The sequence below is a fragment of the Lontra canadensis genome, unplaced genomic scaffold (assembly GCF_010015895.1).
Source record: "Lontra canadensis isolate GAN:19392208 unplaced genomic scaffold, GSC_riverotter_1.0 scaffold37, whole genome shotgun sequence".
In the NCBI taxonomy this organism is placed as follows: Eukaryota; Metazoa; Chordata; class Mammalia; order Carnivora; family Mustelidae; genus Lontra; species Lontra canadensis.
Window position 1 is genome coordinate 11,074,185 of NW_022631031.1, and position 21,992 is coordinate 11,096,176.

The 21,992-nt window shown below is 36.0% G+C and overlaps 1 protein-coding gene and 1 long non-coding RNA gene across 3 annotated transcripts in view; one reads left to right on the forward strand and one right to left on the reverse strand.

The window, feature by feature from the left end:
* The window catches only part of LOC116874482, a 115,890-nt gene that overhangs the window by 90,473 nt on the left and 3,425 nt on the right, over positions 1–21,992 (forward strand). Inside the window, exon 3 of the long non-coding RNA XR_004384007.1 lies at positions 13,742–13,815. This is a non-coding gene — a long non-coding RNA (uncharacterized LOC116874482). The remainder of the gene's footprint in view (positions 1–13,741; positions 13,816–21,992) is intronic.
* PKIA (cAMP-dependent protein kinase inhibitor alpha) overlaps positions 1–21,992 on the reverse strand; it is a 94,680-nt gene that overhangs the window by 35,317 nt on the left and 37,371 nt on the right. The window lies entirely within an intron of this gene.

Sequence of the window (21,992 nt, forward strand, 5' to 3'; positions counted from 1 at the left end):
TTACTTAAGTGTTAACAAATGTAACATATTAAAATAAGTTGTTAGTAACAGAGGAGAACAAGTGTAGTGTATATGGAAACACTTTATACTATCCTCTCAAATTTTCTGTAAAATTAGAACTGTTCTAAAAAACAAAGTCTATGAAAAAAAAGTTGTTTTCTTGTTTTATCATTATGTGCCTCTATTTTTAATGAGGATGTAAATTCGCTTTACTTTCATTGATATTGGTGTTAAAGAGAAAACTAACTCTTGAAAGGATTTGTAATTCCAATTCAATAAGCAATGATTCTTGGTATCATCTTTTGGAAGAAGCACGGCAGAAATCAAAGCAAATTGTCTTTAAATGCTGAATTCTTGATTCACAGACCTGTACCCCTGGGGAAAAAAAATATATGATTATAAAAAATAAAATTAAAAAAAAAAAAAGATGAGGACATATCAGATCAGCAAAGGCTCAAGTCCAATGACCTGTATCTTTATAAGAGGAGGGAAATTTGGATATGGTCATGTCGGCAAGGAAGCCATGCTGAAAACAGAGGCAAAGGTTGGAGCAATGTTTCTCCAACTCAAGAAATGCCAAGAATTGTTGGCAACCACCCAAAGCTGGAAGAGGTGAGGAAGGATCCTCTCTTAGAGCCTTCCAAGAGAGCCCCACCCTGCCAATGCCTTGATTTCAGGCTTCCAGCCTCCAGAATTTTGAAAGAATAGACTTCTGCGGCATAAGCCACCTAGTTTATTATATTTGTCACAGAAGCCTTAGCGAATTAACACAATCTGGGGAAATTGCTGGGGTGGGTTGGGCTGAAGTGATGAGACGGAAATCATGCAAATAAATGCAACGAGGCAAGGTCTGGGGGTCGGTCCTGTAATAAAGCTGTCCTGCATTCAAAAAAATAAAAAATAAAAAACATAAAAAAAAAATAAATGCTGAATTCTTTTCAGTGCTTCATCTTTTATATGACTAATGTGTACCAAGACCATGATCCCACTTCAGAGGATAGAGATGATTGTAGGCAATGTCTAAAGTACAGTGAAATATTAATGGAAGACAAAACAATTTTGGTTAACATATTTTATGTTTTCAAAATGATGTATTAGTATTTCAGTCTATGAAGTCTTTGCTGTTTTACATTCCCTACCCACCTTTTCCCATTAAACATAAGAAAATGGGTGCCTGAGTGGCTTAGTCATTAAGCATCTGCCTTTGGCTCAGGTCATGATCCCATGGTACTGGGATCAAGCCCACATTGGGCTCCCCGCTCATCAGGAAGCCTGCTTCTCCCTCTCCCACTCCCCCTGCTCGTGTTCCTTCTCTGTTTCTCTCTGTCAGATAAGTGAATAAAATCTTTTAAAAAATAAGAAAATGTTACTATCATTTAATTGTATGTTCATCAATTTAAACTAAAGTTAGTTGGCACTTGTAGCTAACAGTGATAGTGGCATGTGTTAGTTTTGTAACCATTCCATGACAAAATATGACCTTCACAAGGGAAATCTTTGACACAGTAGATACTTAATGTCGTATGACATACAGCTTTATAGCTAGATTACCAAATGTTTTAATTAGGGGCACAATAGAATGTAGAAAAGGCCATCAGAAATGTCCCATAGGGGCGCCTGGGTGGCTCAGTGGGTTAAGACGCTCCTTCAGCTCAGGTCATGATCTTGGAGTCCTGGGATCAAGCCCCGCATCGGGCTCTCTGCTCAGCGGGGAGCCTGCTTCCTCCTCTCTCTCTGCCTGCTCTCTGCCTGCTTGTGATCCCTCTGTCAAATAAATAAATAAATAAAATCTTTAAAAAAAAAAAAAAAAAAGAAATGTCCCATAAATTTAGAGTACATAATCTCATTTAATGTGATTGTACCTCAGCACTCTTATCTCTAATATGGCTAATCCCACATTATTTTCATCGGTGCCAAGTAAAAAATCATCAGGGAATTTAATGCTTAACTTTTAAAAATAGTTAAAGTAAGTTATTTTTTAATTTTTAAAAGATTTTATTTATTTATTTGACAGAGAGAGTGAGCATGAGCAAGGGGAGCAGTTAGAGGGAGAGTGAGAAGGAGGCTTCCCACTGAGCAGGGAGTCCCATGTGGGGCTCAATCCCAGGATCCCGGGACCATGACCTGAGCCAAAGGCAGATGCTTAACCAACTGAGCCACCCAGGAACCCCTAAAGTAAGTTATTTAACAAGTTCTCTTTGTGTGGGCTTTTTTTTTTCTTTTTAAGGTTTATTTACTTTACAGAGAGAGTGTGAGTACAAGTGGGGGAAGGGGCAGAGGGAGAGCATCCTCAAGCAGACTCTCTGCTGAGTGAAGAGCCCAACATAGGACCTGATCCCAGAACCCAGAGATCATGACTGGAGCTGAAATTAAGAGCTGGACGCTCAACCAACTAAGCCACCCAGGTGCCTCTCTCCTTTGCATTTTTCAAAGCAAAGCAGTTCTTTTAGTCTGACCCTGGACACAAAAGTGAGTTGGCCATGTTTTCCCCCATGGATCCTTTTCTCATCTGTTCCACTGTGTCATGTGTTCTGCCTTCTCAAGAAGTAGCATTTAATCATTCATCCATGCAGTCATGTATTCAATTATTTATTAAATGAATCTTTATTGAACACCTACATAAATAAAATAATAAATAAATTAAAATAAAAATATAGATAAAATAAATAAAAAATAAATAAAATAAAAAATATAGAAAACTAATCTGGGTTGTGCTGAAAAGTAATCAACTCAGTAAAATCTTTGCTGATAACAAGAGTTACTCAATTTACTGGAAATTGCATTTCATTATGGAGACTCAGAAACTCAGGGAAAAGCAAGACTTAAATAATAAAAAAGTAATAAAAATCAGGCATATAAAGTACCTGCTTTGTATCTGACTCTGTAAAAGGAGCTCTAAAATGATTAGGGATGTTCTGAAGATTGTTATAATTGAAATCTCCAGTTTACAGATGACAATAAAAAGGCTCACAGATTAGGTTACTCACCTAAAATGAAAGGCCCAGAAACAACAGGATTGGAACTATAACTTTAGACTTTATAATGCCAAAGCTTGTGCTCCTAGGTATAATACGTGGGGTGTGTGTGTGTGTGTGTGTGTGTGTGTGTGTGTGTGAGAGAGAGAAAGAGAGAGAACTTGAGAGGGAGGGGGAGAGAGAGAGAGACTGAGAAAGAGTTTAAACAGGGAACTTCTGAGACATCACAAGAGTACTGCCAGGTATCCAACCAACAATTTAGATTGTTAGTTTAGAACTCCTAACTATGCAAATAATCATTAATCATAATGCTGAATTAAGGATCTCTCACTCTTAAACTAAAGTTAAAAGGCTTCCAGAAGCTGAGTCCAAATTTTACATTACATAAGATAATTATTACAGAGAGTCAAACTATAATTCAGTAACTGAGGAGCTCTGAAAATACTGGAAGCATTCATATCAATGCGATTTCATAATGTGGATAATAGAGGATTTAAGAAATTGGCAGATGTTGGGGCGCCTGGGTGGCTCAGTGAGTTAAAGCCTCTGCCTTCGGCTCAGGTCATGATCCCAGGTTCCTGGGATCGAGCCCCGTATCAGGCTCTCCGCTCAGCGGGAGGCCTGCCTCCTCCTCCTCTCTCTCTCTCTCTCTGCCTACATGTGATCTCTGTCTGTCAAATAAATAAATGAAATCTTAAAAAAAAAAAAAAAAAGAAATTGGCAGATGTACCTGCAGACTCATTTGTTATCATTTCTATGAATATAGGTGAATAAAAATGAGAAACGTAGAAATGAGTGGCTAGCAATTTTAAGTAGTCTTAATATCCATACTAGGAAAGACTAAGCACACAAAAAAATGATCTTGAAATATTTTTAAAGCACTTACAAGTGCATCAGGTCTTTTTATACCAAATAACTTGAAATATGAACTGTAAAATAAATCTAGTCAATCTAGTCTCTGATGATAGAACTGTTGACTTTATTTGAAGCTATGTAATGAAACATGATAAGAAAACCAGAAAGTCTTGAGAAAACTCCTTCACTACTCCTCTCAAAAAGCAGAATTATAAAAGGACCATGTTAAAACATATTTTGAAACAAAGAGAAAATTCCCAAACTGTTACAGGGCTTTTAAATTTTTGTTTTGCTTTAATTTATAATAAATATTCATATGTTTACATAGTTGTCACAAGGTGGACACAATTTTGAAATCCGCTTTCTTCATTCTTTCATCATTAAACATCCTAGTTTGCTGCATTGTCTTGTAATTATAATAACTGTAATTTCCTAAGAAGGAGATAAAATTAACTAAAACATTCCCCTATTGTTGACTACTAAAGATGTTTTAAATTTTTTTTATTAAAAATGACATGGCAGTGAACACCTTTATATAATAATTTTCTAAATATAATTTATTAGAGTAAGTTTCCAAAATTAAAATTAATGTGTGGGGCGCCTGGGTGGCTCAGTGGTTAAATCCTCTGCCTTCGGCTCAGGTCATGATCTCAGTGTCCTGGGATCGAGCCCCGCATCGGGCTCTCTGCTCAGCGGGAAGCCTGCTTCCTCCACTCTCTCTCTATGCCTACTTGTGATCTCTGTCTGTCAAGTGAATAAATAAAATCTTTAAAAAAAAATTAATGTGTAAAACCTCTGACATTTTTTATCTTGCTAGACATTACCAAATTACTTTTCAAAAGATCAGATCAAATTATATTGCCAAGAACTTTGCCAACATAAGATATTATATAAATTTTTTGATTTTGCTAAATTAATAAACCTTATGTTCCATTTCTCTGAATTTTTTGATAACTACTGAGGTTGAACATCACATATGTATTTAAAATACTAATTGTATTTTGGGCACCTGCGTAGCTCAATTGGTTAAGCATCTGCCTTTGGCTCAGGTCATGATCCCACGGTCCTCGGACTGAACTCCACACGCAGGGAGCCTGCCTCTCCCTCTGCCTCCGTCTCCCTGCTTGAGCTCTCTCTCTCTGTCAAATAAATAAATAAAATCTTTAAAAAAATACTAATTCTATTTTTTCTTGACTGTCATTTCTCACATTGTTGTCTCTTGCTAACTTATAACCAGGTAGCTGGAGAAAAATATCACATGGCAGGGCAAATTGGTATTCCAATAAACTAAATATTACTAATTTCAGATGGGTTTTTCAAGACTGGAAATATGGCTCTGACTTAAAGCAAGTTCTTTCTAGTTCTTAAAGGACTTTTTTTTTTTTTTTTTTTACAAATCTTCTCCAGTCTTCTCAAATTTCCCTCTATCCTCTCTACCTCCCTTGCTCTCAGCAGATGAGTCACCTCATATGTCATTAAGCAAATAGAAGTCAGTAAGATATTTACTGTCAAATCCATTAATTCATTAGCATTTGCACTGATCTTTCCTTTTTAAGAATTGAAGTTAAAAAGCTATTCACATTACACATAGTGTGTATTCCATTTTCTCTCATCTTTTAAAGTACTTCACAGCACTGCATTCTCTACAACTCAAATACTCCTTATGAATTATTCCCATCAAAATTCAACTTATTCTAGACTAGTAACTTCTACTTAAAATGTTAAAAAGTATACATGCAACATTGTCCCTTGATTCCTGCCTACCTTCTTTACCCAATTCATGGCTCAGCTTTTGAAAATTATCTTCATTTATTGTTTCCATTTTCTCACATCCCATTTACTCTATGATTTAGTTCCATCTGGCTTCTCTAACCCCAAACCTCTTTGCCCACTGCCTTGAAATTTTACTTATAAAGGTCACCAGCTGTCTCCAAGTCAGCATAGCCAATGGATAGTTTTTGTCCTCATATTTCTAGGTTCTTTACTTCTTTAAAAAGGAAAACAAAACCAGAAAACTTTATTTTTATGCTTTTATGCTTTTACAACCTCATAATCTTCTATCTCAGTATATTTTAGTGGCTCCCTTCTTTAATCTGATTTCTAAATATTCTATTAGTCTTATTTATCCTCAATGGAATATACAACTATATGAAGGATTATTCTCAACATTAGTTCTCATAATAATACTAATGGCAGCAATCAGTACTTCTATAATGCTTTCATGTGCCAGAAACTATTCTAAGACACTATATTAGAATTACACAGATATATATAATTCTAATATATATATATATCCTATATATAACCTATGAGTTTTCTATATATACCTCATATATATATATATATATATATATATATGAGTTTATTTTCCTCATAAACCTGTGAGATAAGCCTTATTATTATTCTGATATTACAAATAAGGAAACAGGCCTGAGAGGTTAATTTACCCAGTGTCACACAATCAGTAAATTGGTGATATCCTGGGCTGAGTTAACGCTGGGTAAATAAAGAGTTTAGAGTAGACAAATTAAATAATGTCTCATGGATTGGCCTTAAAGTATGCAAAATTTAATTAATAATTGTAAAGGAACCAGAAAGCAAAGGGACATTTATTGAATACAAACTTCTAAGTCAGATATCAGTCACTAAGTATTATTGATTCTTATTGAATGAAATTATTTCTCATTCCTCTGTTCTTTTGAAAGAGAAATATTCTAGTGGTTTTTTTTTATTCATTGTAGAATTTTTTTTTCATTCATTCACATATTTACTCATTTATTAAGCACACATTTCCTCAGCACTTTCCATACCCCCGTCTCTTTTTAAAGCCTTGGAGGATTCAGTGGTTAAGGACAATCACAAAGTTCTTGCTCTTAAGCAAATGCCCCAAAGGTGGGGGAAGCAGAGTAAACACGTAAAGAAATTTCATATAGTGACAGAAATTTAACTGGATAATGGGATAGAGAGGCACCGAAGAGGCACGTCTCTGGCCAAAACAACAGTAGCAACATCTGAGTTGAGACATTAATGATCAGAGGGAAAGTGGTCTAGGTAAAAGGATCAGTGAGTGCAAAGATGTGAGGCAAATGTGCCTAGAACCAGTGAAGGTTGGGGAAAGTTGTAGCAGGTGGCCAGAGCATATGGTGTCCATAAGCTTCACTCAATCTTTTATATTTTAGTCTCTTCAGAGTAGATAGTCTTTAGAGGTGAGAAGCAGGCCAATAGTATCATGACTTGTGTTTTTTGAAAGATTACCTTGACTGTTGAGTCTCCTACAAAAAAACAGAATGGTGGGGCACCTCGGTGGCTCAGGTGGTTAAGAGTCTGCCTTCAGCTTAGGTCATAATCCCAGGGTCCTGGGACTGAGTCCCGCATCAGGCATCCTGCTCAGTGGGCTGTCTGTTTCTCTGCTCCTCCCCTAGCTCCTGCGCATTCTCTCTCTCTTTCCCTCTCTCTCTCAAGTAAATAAATAAAATCTTTAAAAAAATAGCTGTGCCTCTATGAAGTGTGGATAATAAATTTTTAAAAGCCCCAATGATCTCATAAATGGTTCATTAATTATCATCATAAGTCTCAACTAGATTGTATTAATATAAGCTTAGTGACCCTACACTTCTGGGGCATGTTAGATTAGTGAAACCCAACTATGTTCAAATAGTGTGATTTGAAAAATTCTCAACTTGCTGGGGTTCAGGAATATTATTTTATTGATGGGGGCTAGATGAGAGGTTTAGAGTAAGAAAAGAACACATAAAATTTATTTTATGTTGGCTTCTTCTGTCTATTTTCCCTTTCTGTGGGAGAAGTGATAGGAGGGGGGCTATTACTCTGCATTGACGCATCACCTGAATTTTAGAACTAGTTCAATCTCCAAAGTATTTGCTAAAATCTAGTCTATGTTAAGCACCATGTTGAGACTGGAAATACAAAGTGAGTAACAGTAAGAGCAGCTATTACTACTAAGAGCGAGGCACTGTGCTAATGCCCAACCTGTACCATCTCATGTTATATTACATATGCATTAACTCTATGCAGTAGGTGCATTTATTATCCCATTTTCCAAATGAGAAATCTGATGCTTTTAAGGGGCTTCAAGGTTAAATAGCTAGTCATAGGTGTAGGCACTATTTGGACTCAGAAGATCACAAGTTCTCTTAACCATGATGCTGTATTGTCTACAAGGACCCTACCAGAGAAGTGCAAAATTATACGTATATGGGTAAAACTGACCCTAACACTGCCTGGCACAAACCAGCTGCTTGAAAAGCCTGTGTTTATGTAAGATGCTCTTGGAGAGAAGACTATGAGAGAGGATCACAAAATATGTTCTCTGTACTAAGGGGCAACAAAAGTGAGGAAGAATTAGCCTAGGGCACTGGGGTAGGCTAACAGTATGATGTTGAGGACCAAGAGGCAGTGTTTCCTCTCTTTTATCCTCTCGTAATTACTAAATTATGTCTACTTCACAATAACAGAAAGAAGTCACCATGTAGTGGACAGTTTGTAGACACATCTTACCTTGAATCCTGGCAGATATAAGGTATATAGTACAATACTCAATACTGGCATCTAAGCGTAATTAAAAACAAACAAACAAACAAAACGCTTTTCATTTTTCTTTTTTTTTCCCTTAAGATTTATTTTATTTAATTTAGAGAGAGAGTGTGTGTGTGAGCACAAGCAAGGGGAGGCAGAGGGAGCCTGAGAATCCTCAATCAGACTCTGGGCTGAGAGGGAGCCTGAGGCAGGGCTTGATTCCAGGACCCAGAATTGAGGCCAGAGTGGAAATCAAGAGTTGGCTGCTTAGAGACGCCTGGGTGGCTCAGTTGTTAAGCATCTGCTTTTGGCTCAGGTCATGAACCCAGGGTCCTGAGATCTAGCTCCACATCAGGCTCCCTGCTCAGCAGGAAGCCTGCTTCTCCCTCTCCCATTCCCCCTGCTTGTGTTTCCTCTCTCGCTGCCTCTCTTCTCTGGCAAATAAATAAATAAAATCTTAAAAAAAAAAAAAAAAAAAGGAAGGAAGAAAGAAAAAAGAAAAGGAAAAAAAAATAGTTGGCTTCTTAACTGACTGAGCCACCCAGGAGCTCCGAAGCAAAATAGTTTTCTGATATGTATAATTTAAGAAAGTCTTCAGAGAAAATATTTAAAGCATTCTATCTCAGAGGAAAGTGATTTTGTAAAAGATCTATCACTAGAAGCAACTCCAAACCCACCCATCATTTAGTGATATATCATCCCTCATGTTGTTTCTTTATGCATTTTTCTGGGAGGAAGTTGGTAAGAGTTCATTAATTCTCAGAGATAAAGATCCCACTGATAACAGAAAAGAGCTTTGCTCTGGAATTAGATTAGTTTAGGTTTTCCTACTTACTAGAATTAGGTAACATTCTTAATCTTTCTGTTTCCTATCTGCAAACAGGGATAACACTACTACAAAAGAATGCGTTTAAACTAAATGATGCATATAACCTTCCCATGCCTAATAAGTTAAATGATGTGCAAATATCCTACTTTCTTGAAATGAATAAAACCTATTTTTATGCTCTTCACACTATTTCTTAGCTACTGGTCTAAATATCAAGGTAATGTTAGTTAAAAATAATTTTTGTTCTGCCACTGTCCGTTTCTATTTCCAACATATTCTCCTTGATGAATCAAGTCTCCATATCAGTAATACTTATCACATAAGCTATTATTCTTCATATGTTTAAGATATTTCAATGTAAGATAAGTTATTACTCAAAGGGATGCTTAAGCTGGCTTTGCCAGGATTTCAATGAGATATAAATACATCTTACTCAGAACTAACTTTCAAAGAAGAGGAGAGCAATGACTCAAGATGAGAGGAAAACCATTTCTTTTTTTTTCTTTTTTTTACAAAATGTTATTTTCGGGGCGCCTGGGTGGCTCAGTGGGTTAAAGCCTCTGCCTTCGGCTCAGGTCATGATCCCAGGTCCTGGGATCGAGCCCCACATCAGGCTCTCTGCTCAGCAGAGAGTCTGTTTCCTTCTATCTCTCTCTGTCTGCTTCTCTGCCTACTTGTGATCTCTGTCTGTCAAATAAATAAATAAAATCTTTAAAAAAAAATGTTATTTTCTTTTGCTTTGATGGAGAAAAAAGTATAGTTAATTTATAATATAGCTGTACTTATAATATAGTTATAGATAATAAAATTAATAGCTTATAGTCTAACATTTTGTGGTTGGCTTAAAAGAAAGTGTCAAATTTACAATAAATCAGTTTTCTTTATTCAGTAATGGAGATTTACAAATATTCTTTTCTGAGAGTAACGAAAGGAAGCACTGTTTTTCCTTCAAGTCCAAAGACTCTGTTAGTTGTAAACACTAGTAACTCTCAAATGCAAACAGAATCAGTATTCCACATATGGCAATCAGGAAACGACCTGTACACCAGGTATTTTAACAAAAGGCTTGCAAACACATTAAATGAGTAGTGAAAGTAAAAATGATGCCAAATGTGTGTGAAAGCAGAGCATACAGAATTATAAATTATTTAGGGGGATTAATTATAATATTCTTAAAGAAAGATTTGTGTGAGTTATTATTTAAACACAGGGAACACTGGGGCACTTGGGTGCCTCAGTTAGTTAAGTATCTGGTTCTTGATTTCAGTTCAAGTCATGATCTCAGGATTTTGGGACCAAGCTCCACATCGGGCTCAGCACTGGACATGAAGCCTGCTTAAGATTCTCTCTCTTTCCCTCTGACTCTTCTCCCTCCCTCTCTAAGAAATAAACAAACAAACAAACAAACAAACACATAAATGGAGAACACATTCAGATGATCTAGGGTATCAAGCTGATACCATAATAATACCAAAAATCTTCATGTGACAATATATGCTGTAGGAATAAATAAAATTTTATAGGAAGAACTAATTAAATGAATTATAAATTTCATTTTATACTTTGGCATGAATTATAAACTTCATTTTAAACATTGGCATAAATATATCAAGCTGGGTTTTCTTGACTAGATGAATAATAACTATACATAAAAAGAAATTGTGTTTGTTGTTGCTGTTCTTTTTCCAGAGTGTAAAACACTTTCTTTCCTTCCTTTCCTTATTCCTTTCCTTTCCTCTCCTTTTCCTTTTTTTTTTTCCTTCTTTCCTTCAATTCAATTAATTAACATATAATGTATTATTAGTTTCAGAGTTCAGTGATTCATCAGTCTTATATAATATCCAGTACTCATTACATCATGTGCCCTCCTTTATGTCCCTCACCCAGTTACCCCATCTCCCTACACCCCTCCCCTCCAGGAACCCTCAGTTTGTTTCCTGTGATTAAGAGTCTCTTATTGTTTGTCTCCCTCTCTGATTTCGTCTTGTTTTATTTTTCCCTCTCTTCCCCTATAATCCTCTGTTTTGTTTCTTAAATTCCACAAATGAGTGAGATCATATAATTGTCTTTCTTTGATTGACTCATTTTGCTTAGCATATTACCCTCTAGTTCCATCCATGTTGTTGCAAATGGTAAGATTTTTTTGACGGCTGAGTAATATTCCATTGTGTATATATACCACATCTTTTTTCCTTTTTTAAGATTTTATTTATTTGACAGTGTAAGAGAGAGAGAGAGTGCATACAAGCAGGGGGAGTGAGGGAGGGAGAAACAGACTCCCTGCTGAGCAGAAAACCCAATGCAGTGCTAGATCTCAGAACCCTAGGATCATGACCTGAGCCAAAGGCAGACATTTAACTAACTGAGCAACCCAGGCGCCCCTATAACACATCTTCTTTATCCATTCACATGTCAGTGGAAATCTGGGCTCTTTCCATAGTTTGGCTATTGTGAACCTTGCTGCTATAAACACTGGAGTGCAGGTGTTGCTTTAGGTCACTATATTTGTATCTTTGGGGTAAATCCCTAGTAGTACAATTGCTGGGTCATAGTGTAGTTCTATTTTCACAGAGTGTAAAACACTTCAAAAAGGAGGATAGGGAGATGGGGATGTATTTATGGACTTGGGAAGAGAGCTCCATGGACTCTACTTCTGTAATACAAACATTTATTATAGATCTGAAAGAGAATTTGGATCCATTATTTCAACACATCCATAAAAGTCATGTTCAAACATGAAGAGATCAAGAGATACCAGTTTATATTTTTTTCATACTGCAAGAAGAAACCACCTTTCAGTTTTCATTAGAACCCCAGTTTTCCCCTTATGAGGGTCCACAGTTCTTAAGCAAAGCAGTACAGCGCTTACATTAGTGCTTTCTCCTACTATGAATAGCTTTCTAGTCCTCTCACCAATGCTCATCCCTTCTCTTAATGTCTTGGTCAAAACTCGACCATCAGTCCAGGAAGTTTGTTCCCAGTTTCACTGCTGGCACCTGATCATGTTATTTCAATCACTTTAGCACATTTATACAACCTACTTTAGAGGGTAGGTAATATATATGTGAGATTAAATAAAAGAATGCCTATAGAGTACTTAATGCTCAGCTTCAAGCACAATATGAATATTCAGTAGCTGCTGGCTGGCATTTTTATTCTAGCATCTACATTAAAACCAATCTGTACTCATTGCTTTTTGATTTCCTAATGGGATAAAGGAAATAAACGGACATGTATTGATTATCTACAATGAGAGGCACTGCAGGGTATAGAATTAGTAGTTCTCAAGTTGAAATTGACCTGGATTTCAATTCCAACTCTGTCACTTATTTGGACTTCTCTATGCCTCATTTAAATCGAGATAATAGAGATTTGAGGGATATGGTATAGATTAAAAATAATTGTAGGGCTCAGTCGGTAGAGCATGTGACTCTTGATCTCAGGGTTCTGAATTCAAGCCCAATGTTGGGTATAGAGATTGCTTAAAAATAAAATCTTAATAATAATAATAATTATTATAGCATTTGGATCTAGAAGAAGTATTCATTACATCATTTAATATAAGCTATTAGATAATGTTTGATTGCATTTTGATAATCTGATAATGGCTCTGTATCCCTTCCCTAAAAATAAACAAACAAATAAATAACTCTTCACATCATTTTCCATGTAATTCCAGGGCTTTGTTAATATAAAAACCAATCAAAACCTTTTAGTTGGCACAAATAACTCAGAAAAATTGTTACAGGGTAAAGAATTATAGTTGCTCTTAAAACACAGACTATCATCCTCAAGAATGACAAACAATATCTTATGTCAAAATTTGGGTCAAAACTCTGAGCTTACAGAATGGTATCTCCACCAGGTTATGATATGACCAGGACTGAAATTCCTGCCCTGACTGTCCTCATCACAGGCTTGAAAACCTGGCAGATAATTAAGTGCAACCTGTAGCTGAACAGCCTCAGTCGTTTTTCTATAAAATGGGTACATTGATACTATTCTGACAATAGCATTATGAAGATTAAGTAAGCACAAGTAAACTCTCCTAACACCTGACAGCCAAGAAATAAATGTTTCAGCTCTTTTATTTCTCTTTTTCCTTCTTGCTTTACTCATTTCTTTCCTTGCCCTGAGTTATTTTGTTCGTGATCTACGATGGCGAAGTCACTGTAATGCTTTTACTCCAATACTGACAGATAATTTCTAGCATAATAAGCAAAGAAAGCCTAAGAAATGTTTGAGGTAAATAGTACCATTATTACTTCATTTTATTAACCTCATTTGTCTAGAAATGTATCTGGCCCTCCTTTACTACTAGTTGTTCATCCATAGGCACAAATTGAATGTGTATCAGATATATTAAATCTCTGGAAAATTATCTCTGGTGCCATTTGGGGTTCCATTTATACACTATATAGCTTTCCTAAAACTAAACTATCATTTCTAATCCTCTTCTGTTTTAATACCCTAAAACATGGCTTCTAATTAATGGTTATATTGGCATTATATTCATTCCTCTTTGCTTTTTCTCTGATTATAACAGGTATTACTGGACAAGTTAATGACACAGGGTTTCTGAATATGAGGAAGGTCAAAGAGGAAAACAGGATGAGTAAGGTAAGATAATCACATAGAGAACTAGTGGAGCTTTAGCAATAACAAAGCCAGTGAAATTGTAGTTAATTAATCAGGAGTCAGGAAAATTTTGTCATGTGTTGCCATTAATTGGCTAACTAGAGTAAACAGTCTCACAATAAAGAGCAAAGAGCAGAAAATCTATCTTTCCTGTCAGCTTCTTTTGCTTGTTATCAGAGCAATTATCTCCTAGTTTGTGAAACAGTAACAATTTATTGTTTGATTTAAATGTTACCAGTGTAAGATATGGATATATATGAAACCTATAAAACTTTATTCATAAATTTAGTATTACAGCATCATGTATTCCATAGTAAAAATGGTTTAGGAGAAATGTAGAATTCATGCAAAGTATAATAATTTTTAAACTTAAGAAAAACTTTAAAAAGATTGCTGACTATGTCCTGGCATACTTTCCTTTGTAGAATATGTTAGAGCCAGTCTTTTTTTTAATTAAGACTTATTGTACTATAGAGAAAGCCTCTATTCATATTCATAATCATCAGGCAAATCAAGGAGCTGACTTGCTTAGAATTAGTAACTCCTTTTTTCTTCACTTCTTAACGAAGAAACATTTGACAAGAAAAAATAAAAGCCTACTTTTGTAAAAAAAATAATAAATGATGGAATGTTAGAAAATTAATTTATTTTTCACGAATAATGATCAGTAACTACTAAATACTGATCCGTGTAAATGAAACAGTCTTCTTTTGCTATCTGATTCTAAATATGAAATGCATTCATGTTCAGGAATCATTTCAAAGCAAATGTGTTTGTTTTGGCTTTTTTTTTTTTTGGTGACTGAATGAATAACCATATGTGTTGTAAAATCAATCTGTTTTAATTTACATAATTGCTAAATATAAAATAAAATTTAGAGGTCTTTTCACTTTTCACTTTAACTTTGTAAGGAGACAAAGAAAACTGTGCTTTGTATCATATTATAGTTCTTGCTCAACTACTGCTGCCAAAATCCTTAACAAGTAGTATTATCTATCTGTGTCCTTTCAGAACAACCTCCTTGCACTAGTCTCATTTAAAAAAAAAAAAAATCAATAGCCTTAGGAGACCTTTCAAAGAAGTCATTGCCAATGATTCATTTCTCAAATATGACCCAATTTAGCAATAAAATGATGTCAAACTTTATAGTTTTTTCTCAGTACATTAACTTTGGATGCCTTTTCCTAGATGACAGAGATGGCTTCTATACAACACACATGGATACACATACACATATCATTTGACCTACTTTCCCTCTGTAATTCCACACTGAATTCTTCTTGTCATTCACCAACACCAAGGCCAGTTTATCAAACTCCTTTTCTCTGCTAGCTAGTTTGTTTTCAGGAAACGGAGCAATTTTTGTGTACTCTTTAAGTTAATCTACATCTTATTTATGAGCCAAGAAGACATTATTTTTATTTACTGGTATCTTGATCATTTCATACAATCACTTCTAACTATATATGGCTTGCAGGACTAGTCTTATGATTGGAAATACAAGAAAGATCCAATGCCTAAAAATGTCTTCCCATCTACTAACAGATGCTTGCCAGTCAATTCTCACCCCTTTATCTCCAAACCTCATCCCTTTAACCTAAATCTTTCTTTCCCATTGAAATTCAAATATCCATTGTACCTTAAGATCTTAGTCACTTTTTTCCTTAGCCTGAATGATCCAAAAGCAAATTTTGATGATGTGTAGGAGGGAAGAGAACTTGAGGGCATTAGCTTTCTGCAGAGGGTATTAGGTAACAGAGGGAATAGAATGATAGACTCACAGGGGAAAGACTCAGAAAGGGGAGTTTGATGAAACTTAAGCAAACATTGTAGTTTTGCCTCAGGTCTATTCTAGTCAGTTAGACAAGAAGTTTTGAAGGTCACACGTAACTTATAAAATACTGTATGCCCCTGTATCTTACAGAATGTATAATATAATTCAAACTGCAAGAAACAGGCACATTTCTACATGGTCTCGGCCATGCACCATTTTGTAGCCTGCCCACTTTCAGCATCAGAAAGTACCTTGAAGAAATCTGGCTGATCTTATTTTAAACTTCTCACTTCCCAAACTGAAACAATTTTTATTTAAAAATTAGGCTCTTTAAAACCACAAAAAGACCACAAAATTATTGATTGACAAGAATCAAATGTTTACTACTGTAATATATTGTGTATAATTGATTGGCTGTTTCTCCTAAGTATATATTGAGGCGCCCCATATATTTAGGTATTCCACATAATTTAAAAATTTTAATGGGTATAACTACAAGATGATCCAGGTGTCAAACATAAAATCCTCTCTTGAAAAGCTGGTGAGGGGTGCCTGGGTGGCTCAGTGGGTTAAAGCCTCTGCCTTCGGCTCAGGTCATGATGATCCCAGGGTCCTGGGATAGAGCCCCACATCAGACTCTCTGCTCAGCAGGGAGCCTACTTCCTCCTGCCTGCTTCTCTGCCTGTCTCTCTGCCTACCCACTTGTGATCTCTATCTGTCAAATAAATAAATAAAATCTTAAAAAAATTTTTTTTTTAAAAGCTGGTGAAATCCTCTGCTACAAAAAATTATGTCTCTATCTTATATCATTGTTTCTGTATTAGTGGTATCTATATTCCCCAGCAGGTTACTTTTCATGCTAGTAAACTCCTAAGTCATTTCCCTGAATCATAAATGGAATACAAATTGCAGAGATTTCTCCATTTCTGTTTATAATTTAACAAATTTCAGCTGAAGGTGCAAAGTCTTCATTGATGATTTCTGTGACTTTCTCTCCTCCTAAACTTACTTGTTTCTTATGTCAATATTAAGTTTCTGGATTTAAATGTGATACTTTTCTAATGTATACTCTGATAAAAACTTTCTTTTCCTTTAGAATTATTAATAAAAGTGGTATTTTCATGGGAAGAAAAGTGGATCATCTCTACTACTTTGCTTTCAGTATTTTGGGACTGCATCCTCAGTTGCATAATGGAAAACCTGGCCTGGCATCAACTGGTGGGATTAAAAACCACTGTTTCACTTACTTGTAATTAAAATATTTACATCAATTTCTCGTTGTTTTACAAATAGAAGAGAGCACCCAGTGTGGGTGTGGCCCATGAATCCACTTCTGTGACTCATACCTTAGACTTATTGCTTCCTACTTCTTTATAAATAACACCTTTACCAAGTACTGGGGCCAGGTTTGGTTACTGTTGCTGGTTCTTAACAGTTTAATATGAGGCATCTCTTGAAACTATTTCTTTGCTAGGTCTGTAAAGTAGCTCTCCCATATCTTCCCCCCAACTCTTGTATTCTGCTGCCTATTTGAACTTAATATCTGTAAATAGTCCATTGTGTTTGTTTTGTTGATGTACTGGCTATTTTCCAAGATTCTGTTGTTGACCTTGTCTGACTGTTTAAGGATGACCTTTTGGTGATGTTGTTATAAAACTTCTTAAGAAAAGTGAACAGATGTGCTCATCTAGTCCTCTTCTAAAGACTGCAAAAAGCCAGTTGTTTTAAAACAGAATGGCTTGGTACAGAGCTGTGGCTATTTCATCTGCCCCTGCATGCTTTAAGCTTCCACAACTAAAAATCAGCTCTGCAACATATAATCACACACAAAGAAAAAGCAGAAAGGAAACCAGTAAGGAAATTTTTCTGCTAGACACATGAATAGTATTGATGGATAGGCCTGCTACTTTTAACACTCTTCATAAAGACGGTAAACAAATAACCAATTCAATAAAACAACCACTTCTTCCATGAGAAGAATTAATGGACATGGATATTAGGAGTATTTGACCTGGCAAGAATTTTGGAGGTCTCCTTTTATAGAGGAGGAAGATGAGGGCTACAATGGTTAAATGACTTGAAAGCAGGGAGAGGACTAGGATCAGAGTTGGGATTTTCTGCCTCTCCATTCAGGAGTCCTGAGCTTATTCTGTGATTGAATTTGCTGAGTGTTTATGCACTGACATCAAGAGAACTCATTTGTACCATATTTATTTTTGTTGTTTCTAGCAGAAGCAAGTCAGTAATTTTACAGGTAGTATAGTATAAAATTAGCCCAGTCAGTCAAACCAGTCAAAAATTAGTCAATCTAATACTCCCAAAGAGACAATGCTTTGTGAGTTCTTTAAAAAAAAAAAAAAAAAAACAACCTGGAAATGAGAATTAGACAATGTATGTTTGCATGTGTGTGGTATGTTCAAATTTCAAAGATAAGAATTTAATTTTTGAGTTTTTATTGTCTGGTTATATATGATGATATAAAAATAGGACACTTGTAGTTTAAACGAATATATTTGCAGTGTTTACTTATTTTTGTAAGCACCTTTATATATCTCTACAGATTTGATAATTAATGGATGTGGTCCATTAATTATGTATTTATGTATTTTCAAGCTAACCCTGATAAAAAAAATTTTTAAGTATCCTAAATTATGTGAAGACTAGAAGTACTATTGGTCTATCTACTTTACAGAAAGTAGTTGATGTTTAGCCTTGAAATAATGCTGCACCAATATCAGAAAATAATTCTTAGATTAAAAAACTCATTCTTGGAGCAGCTGGGTGGCTCAGTGGATTAGGCCTCTGCCTTCAGCTCATGTCATGATCTCAGGGGTCCTGGGATCGAGCCCCGCATCGGGCTCTCTGCTCAGTGGGAAGCCTGCTCTCTCTCTCTGCCTGCCTCTCTGCCTAATTGTGATTTCTCTCTCTCTGTCAAATAAATAAAAATAAAATCTTTAAAACAAAAATAAGGGGCACCTGGGTGGCTCAGTTGTTAAGCATCTGCCTTTGTCTCAGGTCATGATCCCAGGGTCCTGGCAGGCATTGGGGTTCTTGTTCCTCGGGAAGCCTGCTTCTCCTTCCCCCACTCCCCCAGCTTGTATTCCTTCTCTCTCTGTGTCTCTCTCTGTCAAATAAATAAATAAAATCTTTAAATAAATAAATAAATAACTCATTCTCCCCATGATGTGTTATCTTCTCACAAAAATTTAGTTCAAAGATTTTGCCTTTTTAAGGTTTCAATCACTTTTCACCATTGTTTCCATGCATTTTCTTGTTAAGTTTGCCTGATCTTGTTGCTGAGCAACCTTGCATTCTTATTGGACCATGATGATTACTAACACATTTTTTATATGCCCATTTGTATATAGTTTCTTTAAGAATATCCTGATACTTTTGTCTAAGAGGCTTTTGTATAAGAAGCTATGTAAGAGGGTTCTTCATTGCAATTCATAGTTCTATAGGAACATAAGTGATAGAATAGTGTTTTACAGAAGACTTGGAAGAATGCCAACAGGACACTGGAAAAGCACTAGATCTTACTTCCTCTCAGTATGCTTTTTTTTCTAGAAAAGGGTAAAACCAGTGAGATGACAAGTTAAGGAATTCACCAAAGGATTTCAAAGAAACATAAAGAAGATGTTCCTTTTATTGACTAGATTAAATTATTGTTTTTCTTTTACTCCAAATTCTAGAAAAATTATAAATCCATATTATTTTGAAAAATAAGTTCCATTTAAGACTTACATGGGTCATTGAATTTTATCAGGCTTTCACATCAAGCTGAACTGTTAATTAAATTCTCTTCACTTGTTTGCTTTTGTCCCCGACCTCCCTCTTCAGTTCAGAAATATCCAGATGGGACAGGCATCAGTAGCCTTAATATTTCCTGTCCGGATATGTAGGGAGATATAACGGGCCTACCAGCACATCTCTAGCACATAGTGAGAATTAATATATAACACTCCCAATGTATATCAGAAAAAAAACAAAAAAAGTGGTTCCTTTAAATAATCCTTTTCAGTGATAATAGAATCAAAGAAACAAAGACATTTTGTTACTAAAGAATCATGGAGAATGTCCTAAATATAAGAGATGAGCCCCACTAATGCCAACCCAGCTGACAGTGCTGCCAAGAGACAGTCTCCTGCGCTGACACTACTTCGAAAGTTTGGAAGGCACCCCAAACATCATCTATTCTCTTTATAACCTTCCTTGTCTCTAGCATTTAAAGATACACCTGAGGGCACCTGGGTGGTTCAGTGAGTTAAGCCTCTGCCTTCGGCTCAAGTCATGATCTCAGGCTCCTGGGATGGAGCCCCGCATCCGACTCTCTGCTCAGCAGGGAGACTGCTTCCTCCTCTCTCTCTGCCTGCCTCTCTGCCTACTTGTGATCTCTGTCAAATAAATAAATAAAATTTTTAAAAAAAGATACACCTGATACTGTATGAATTCTATTTCTGTTTTGGGGGTGATCCCTTCTTAGGGGTATGATCTGATATACAAAGGTTAAAGTATTGATTATTTGCCCCTTCTAAAACTTTAAGCTACTGTCATTTAAGTTTATAATTATATGGCCACTCTAGATGTCAGTTTCCTTACTTATAAAGTGGGGCTTGCCATACTTTCCTTTACTTTCAAAGGATTAAATCTGATATGCTAGCATGGTATCTACCGTATAGAGAACATTCAATGTGAATGTTCTTTATTATTATCTTCACTGTGTGTGGCCCACTTTCAGTTTTCTAAGATTTACTAGTATAGTTCATACCTTCTAGGAATATATACATGGTCTCTGATCATATTCATTACCAAACTGAAGACTCATAATTCATTTGTAATTCCCACATTCTTAATTCCCAGCTCAGCTACTTTTTTCTGAATTTTTCAGAATTCAGTTGATTTTAGCAGGCATCATTTGAGCTACTATAGGGTGGGAGGCATTACAGTAGGTCTTGAGATTAGGAATGTAAACAGGATCCCTGTCCTCATGAAGCTTATAGTCTAGTGTCAACGGTAGTAAAGAGACAAAAAAATTGCAATTAGACCTCATAAATTCTGATAATGGCAGGACTGTGCCCCTATGAGAACACATAAGTGAAGCATTAAATCAGATTAGGGAGAATGGGAGATTAGGAGACCTTCCTGTTCTTATAGGCTTTTCTCTAGAGTTGGCAATAGGTCTGTACCTGCATTCCAGGTGTAGGTCGACCAACCAGTCTTACATTCCTCTCAGCATGACTAAACTTTATTTATTTTTTAAGATTTTATTTATTTACTTGACAGAGAGACAGCAAGAGAGGGAACACAAGCAGGGAGAGCAGGAGAGAGAGAAGCAGGCTTCCCGCTGAGCAGGGAGCCCCATGAAGAGCTCAATCCCAGGGTCCTGGGATCATAACTTGAACCTAAGGCAGACGCTTCAGGACTGAGCCACCCAGGCACTGCGTGACTAAGCTTTAGACAGTTTCTTCCTGACTACATCCTCCTAACCTCTCCTTACTTAAAGCTTTTGCTTTAAAAAAAAACTTGCAACTGTAAAATTCTCTGTCCTGTTGAGATGTAAATCTTTTCCAACTTCTTGATAGTTTTACAACCAAGACCTTGGTTGTAATGACCAATGACCATGGCTCTCAATGACCTTAGAGCCATGTGTTTGAAACATAGTCAAGAAAGATAGCACCCCCATTCTCTGTGGGTAAAAGTCTTCTTCAAGAAGTGCCAGTTAGAAACCACTGGTGACATAATTGCCTCTGATCAATCTCCCCACTTGGAGTCCTCCAGTTACTATTCCACTAATTCACCCCAGCACTGAAAAACTTTCCAGCCTTCTTTTTTTTTTTTTTTTTTTTTTAGCAGAGTTGAGTCCAATCTCTCCCCTATTGCAGTAGTCTTGAATAAATTTTCCCTTGCCTATTTAATTCTGCCGTTTGATAGGATGTGTCTAAGTTTTGTACAAGCAGGAAAAGCTGATATTTACTTAGTATTCTACTTATTGATGTCTAACACTTAGTCAATCTTTGTAATTGCTGATTAAAATAAGCCCATCATGTCAATCAGTATCCAGAGGGCTCCAAACTCTCACCAGCAATAAATGAAGCCCCAGAGTTCACTACCTCTAACTGTACTAGAATTTTTTCCCCAGAAATATATTTCTTTACACCTATGCACAAAATGCCCCTTTGCTTCAAAGAGACTGTGAGTAAGCTAAAATATTCACTCTTCCTTGTAGCTGTATACTCATTCTTTTGGTATTTCAGTGATTTCAAAGGATCAGAATCATGAGCAAACTTGGGAGCAATTCATCATTCACCATCACTAAATTACTCAGCAAGGACTCTACCTGCTGTACTCTCCATGAAACTCACTACAGGATCAACTGAGGCACTGA